This window comes from Puma concolor, chromosome C1 (genome assembly GCF_028749965.1).
Source record: "Puma concolor isolate L17-30 chromosome C1, mPumCon1.1.hap2, whole genome shotgun sequence".
Lineage (NCBI taxonomy): Eukaryota > Metazoa > Chordata > Mammalia > Carnivora > Felidae > Puma > Puma concolor.
The window spans coordinates 161,062,856-161,068,890 of NC_141674.1; the positions used below are offsets into that span (position 1 = coordinate 161,062,856).

Below are 6,035 nucleotides of genomic sequence, written 5' to 3' on the forward strand. Positions count from 1 at the left end.
GGGAAAAGTTTTATGGTAAGGGATAGTGTTATGGTAAGGAAAAAGAGAGAGTGAATGTTACTGAGCAACATTTTTATCAGTTCTCTCAGGCTTTACCCAAACTATTCAACTATCTTATTTCTAAGAAGAATTCTACAAATCCTTTTCAGATGGAAATCCTTTGGACGGGTGCCTTATAGACCAACCTTGAGAACAATTTAATGTGACTGGGCTTTTATTGTTTTCAGTTCCTTCAAAGAAAGACAAATATTTACTACATCTGATACTTTGTCTCTAGTCAACTGATTTTCTAAAAAGACAAGGTCTTTTTGAGTACTTTATTTTCTCCGAAGTACTCTGAAAAGTATTCTGTTTTGCAGTGCTCTTCATAATGTTCCATCTGTTCTGATTTTTCAGAAGCTTTTTTTTTTAAATCTCCTCAGAAAATTCAATGAAAAAAGGTAAAGGCTTTACTGCCAGTAAATTTTTGTTTCTCTTCTTTCTGGGAAAGAGCCAGTTTGAGTTTAAAAATAGACCTGAGAAGTGTCTACAGCTTGAGATTCATTCAATCCACTAATATTTGCTCTAGAATAATAAGGATATTTGATACATCTGAACTAAAATGATCCCCATATTTGTCACCTTTCCATTTCACATCAAATAAAACACCATAGCAGCCTTCTGTCAAAGCAAATTCCATTATGTTAACCACCCCCTCTCTCTTATTTTTAATTTATCCTGAAAAATGTGAAGCTGGTAGTTTAGGTCATTCTAAGCATCCTATGCTAAACATTTGCCCATTGATGCTGTTTATTATTAATTTCCAATAGCAGTTACTGTGGTCCTAATATCAGATACCCACTAGGATAAAAATATTGGGGCAATAAAAAGAATAACTTAATTTTAAAGTTTTTTTTTTTAATCAGCAATATTGAGCAATAACTGACTACAGTAAAATTCACAAAAGTTAAGTGTACAATTAATGAATTCTCATAAGTGCGTATATTTGCTTAACAGCCTTCACAGTTATGGTATAGAACATTTCTGTCAAACTAAAAGATTCCCTTCTGCCCCTTTGCAATTCTCTTCCTATCTTTGGCACCAAGGAACCACTAATCTGCTTTCAGTAACTCTAGTTTGACTTTTCCAGTATGTTACATAAACGAAATCACACACTGTGTGGTCTTTCATTTCTGCCTTCTTTTACTTAGCATAAGACTTTCGGATTCATCCATGGTGTTGTGTATATGAGTAGTATGTTCCTTTTTATTGCTAAGGAGTATTCCACTGTATGGACATGGCAGACATTGTCTATTCAGTCATCAGTTGGTGAACATTCAGGTGATTCCAGTTTTTGACGATTATCAATAAAGTTGTTAGGAATATTCAAGTACGAGTGAAGTATATTTTCATTTCTCTTGGGTGACTGTCTACTAGTGAGACTGCTGGATCGTATGGTAAGTGCATGTTTCATTTTATAAGAAATAGCCACATTGTTTTCTATAGTGGATGCACAATTTTGCATTCCCACTGGCAATGTACAAACATTGTGTCTGTTCCACATTCTTGTCAACACTTGGTATTGTCAGTGTTTTTGAATTTTAGCCATTTTACTGCCTGTGTAGTGGTATTTTATTGCCATTTTAATTTGCACTTCCCTAATGACTAATGATATTAAACATCTTTTTATGCACTTGCTATGTTCTTCTTTGGTGACATGTCCTCAAATCTTTTGCCTTTATTTTATGTATTTTTTAATAATATCTATTTATTTATTTTCAGAGAGAGGGAGTAGGGTACAGCTCAGAGCATCAGCACAGAGCCTGACGTGGGGCTCAATCTCACAAATTATGAGATCATGACCTGAGCTGGAACCAAGAGTCAGAAGCTCAACCAGCTGAGCCACCCAGGCGCCCCTCAAATCTTTTGTCTTAAAAAATAAATCAGGTTATCTCCTTGGTACTGAGGTTTAAGAGTTCTTTTGGATATAAGAGCTTTATCAGATTTATGTTTTAGAAATACTTTCTTCCAAAAGAATGATGTAGGTTAGCCAAAAACCAGAGGATTTCTGATAAGTTGGTAAACCTAAAATTGCAGCTACTTGGGGCGCCTGGGTGACTACTTGGTTAAGCATTTGACTTGGTTTCAGGTCAGGTCATGATCTCAAGGTTTGTGGGTTTGAGCCCTGCACTGGGCTCCATGCTGACAATGTGGAGCCTACTTGGGATTCTCCCTCTTCCTCTCTCTGACACCCACCCCTCCACACTCATGCTTGCACTCTCTCTCTCTCAAAATAAATAAATAAAATTGTGGCTTCTTGAATTTCTAATGTCAAATTAGAGTTCTATATATTAACACACTGATACTTTGATGTAGACTTAGGAACAATGTCGAAAGACCTCTATAAAAAGATGATTTGGATGCTTTGCCCTTGAAGCAGTTCATCTATGCATACAAAATCAGTTCTAAAGGAGCTGTAGGTAAATTCCCATATAAAATGCTTCCAGACTGAAGTAAATATTCCCCACCGTGGGGATGGATTTAAATTATGGCAGCTCTAATGCTTACAGGAAAAGTAGACTATACTCTAGGAAGGGAGGGAGATAAAGGACACTTAGGTAGGCAAGCTCCTGTGTGTCCTCTTCTGGGTTTTCTCTTAATCTCCTTAAAATACATTTTTTCTCTTTTTCTTGGTAGCTTTTAAGTTTTACATAATTTCAAACTTACAGAAAAGCTGAAAGAAAAAATACAAGGAACTCCTAAATACTCTTTATTTAAATTCACCAATGTTTACATTTTACCCTAACTTAAATGCATTTTACATTTAATTTTTTAAATATTTCATAGAGAAATTATGGTCTAGTTCTTTTTTTAGTGTTAATTTATTTATTTTTGAAAGAGAGAGAGAGAGAGAGAAAAAACATGCATATGTGGGGGAGGAGCAGAGAGAGAGGGAGACAGAGACAGAGATTCCTTGCTGTCAGCACAGAGACTGACTCAGGGCGTGAACTCATGAACCGTGAGATTATGATCTGAGCCGAAATCAAGAGTTGGACATTTAACCAACTGAGCCACACAGGTGCCCCAAGGCCTAGTTCTTTTTGAAGTTTTTATTTCCATTCGTCTCTAGCCTAAGTGGTAGAAAAAGTAGCAATTAACACCCTAATTAAAATCCTGAAAGACAGAGACACAAAGAATCCTGTCACAGAACGCTGGAGACCCAGCACTATCCATAGCCACCGTCATGAAGCCAACCACCATTCAGCTGTGCAGTCTAGCTTTGCAGCCCGTTTCCTGACCTCTTCCTGGTATGGTTGGCTCCTACTACAGGCCTTTGTACCTGACTTTTAGTTTTGGTGACTGGTATTGCTTTTAACGACCTAATCTTTGGTGTGTTCTCAACCATTGGTAATTCTGGGAAACAGCCAACCCAGTTCAGCTCACCAGGGACCTTAACCTGGTTCCCTGCTTTGCCTAAGCCCTAACAGCAGGCAACTTAGCAAGCAGCAGTATTTGCAAGGAGGCACAGCTAGTGACACTAGGTATCCCAGCACTGAGAACCAGAGAACCAAGACATATGAGTGCTGAAAGGACCTTGAAATCATTCAATACAACTCTTTCATCTTCAGATGAGGACACTGAGGCCCCAAGAGATTTAATACTTTATCCAAGGTCACAAGTAAGTTGGTAGCCAAGGCATGACTAAAATTCTAGTTTCGTGCTTTTTCTGCAATATAACGCTGCCTCTAATAGTTATTACTACTAATAATTAATTTTCAGCTGCAAAAACTCATGTGTTCACTCATGAAGTTAACATATATTTATTGAGCATTTACAAAGTTCTACGTACAAGGTTTACAAGATATTTAATCTGCCTTCCCAGATCTTACTTTCTGGCAGAGAAATAGATGATTAACAAGTAATTATGCACAGCAGAAAACAGTAGAGAAGTTCCTCAAAAAATTCAAAGAAGTTCCACTTCTGGAACTGAAAGCAGGGACTCGAACAGATATCTTTATACAGTATTAGTTCAAACTGCCATAAAAAATACCACAGACTGGGTGCCTTACACAACATAAATTTATTTTCTCACAGTTTTGGAGAAGTCCAAGACCAATGTGGTATCAGGGTGTGTTTCTGATGAGGTCTGTCTTCCTAGCTTGTAGACAGCTGCCTTCTTGTGTCCTCACCTAGCCTCTTCCCTGTGCATGCAGACAAATCAATCTCTGGTGTCTTTGCTCTTCTCTTAAGGACGTCAGTCGTATCAGATTAGGGTCCCACACTTATGATGTCATTTAACTTTAATTATCTCGCTAAAGGCTCTATCTCTAAATATAACCATAATGCAGGCCAGAGCTTTAACATGAATTTTATGGAGACACAATTTAGTCCATAACATATACCAATATTCAGAGCAGCACTAATCATAGACAAAAGGTGGAAACATTTAAATGTCCATTGATAGGTGAAGGGATAATCAAAATGTGACATATACCTACAATGGAATATTATTCAGCCTTCAAGAAGACAGATATTCTGACACGTGCTACAACACGGATGAGGCTTGAGGCTATGACGCTAAGTGAAATAAGTCAGGCACAATAGGATACATATATGATTCTACATACATGAGGTACCTAGAATAGTCAAATTCATGGAGACAGAGAGCAGAACAGTAGTTTTCAAGGACTGAGGAGAAGGGGAAATGGGAGTTACTGTTTGATGGGTACTGGATTTCAGTTTGGGATGATGGAAAAGTTGTGGAGGAGGATGATGGTGATGGTGGCACAACAATGTAGATTTACTTAATGCCACTGAACTGTACACTTGAAACAGTTAAATGTAAGTTTTATGATATGCATATTTTACTATGATAAAACAAAAATGTAATTCTGACTTCAGTGTGTGGCCATAATACTGGGAAACTGGATTTACTCTCCACTTAAAATTGAGAAGCAAGTGTTTGCTTCAGCAGCACATACACAAAAATTGGAATGATACAGAGAAGATTAGCATGGCCGCATTTGCAGGGATGACACCCAAATTCACGAAGCATTCCATTAAAAAGAAAAATTAAGGGGCACCTGCGTGGCTCAGTCAGTTGAGCATCCGACTCTTGGTTTTGGCTCAGGTCATGATCCTGGGGTCATGGGAGTCAGTCCTATGTCAGGTTCCATGCTGAGCATGGAGTCTGCTTGGAATTCTTTCTCTCTCTCCCTCCTCCCTCTGCCCCTTCCCCTGCCCCCCCGCTTTTTCTCTCTAAAATAAAATTAAGAAACAAGTCAAAATGTGAAGCAATGGTTTTTAGATACCGGACACTCAAAACCTAGGACAATAATCCCTCAGAGAAAAGAAATAGATGAGGTGAGCCCTACGATAGCTAGTTTAATGCCTACAGAGTTTCCAGGCTATAGCACAGGGAGGAAAATCCCAAACAGAGCCCAGAAATCTCCCTGAGTTGAGTAGCCAGGGTTGTGGATTTGGAGGAACCAAGGTATACAGAATTCACAGGGTAGGGCCAGAGAAGAGAGAGCTGCACAGAGAGAGAGAGAGCAAGGGCTTCAGAAAACTGTGGTTCCTTTTTAGTCTTCAGGCAAGAACTAACTGGACATGTGAATGAAGAATGTACCCAAATAAGGGAAAAGACCCACTGGAAAGGAGCACACAATCATCAGACTTCACACAGGGCCTGGAATAATGTATGTTCCCAGCACCCTGAGTGGACCCTGAGTGGACAAATCTTGTGCTACACTGGTCATCAAGAAGAATGCTCATAAGGGTATTGGTATTTGTTTTTTTTTTTGTTGTTTGTTTGTTTGTTTTTTAATTTTTTTTTCAACGTTTATTTATTTTTGGGTCCGAGAGAGACAGAGCATGAACGGGCGAGGGGCAGAGAGAGAGGGAGACACAGAATCGGAAACAGGCTCCAGGCTCTGAGCCATCAGCCCAGAGCCCGACGCGGGGCTCGAACTCACGGACCGTGAGATCGTGACCTGGCTGAAGTCGGACGCCTAACCGACTGCACCACCCAGGCGCCCCAAGGGTATTGGTATTTG

General features: G+C 39.1%; 1 non-coding gene across 1 annotated transcript; it reads left to right on the plus strand.

Annotated features, from left to right (window-relative positions):
• The first annotated feature begins 4,938 nt into the window (after positions 1-4,938).
• LOC112849082 (U6 spliceosomal RNA) lies at positions 4,939-5,046 on the plus strand. The gene has a single exon (XR_003222527.2). It is a non-coding gene; the product is annotated as a U6 spliceosomal RNA (small nuclear RNA).
• Positions 5,047-6,035: the final 989 nt, after the last annotated feature.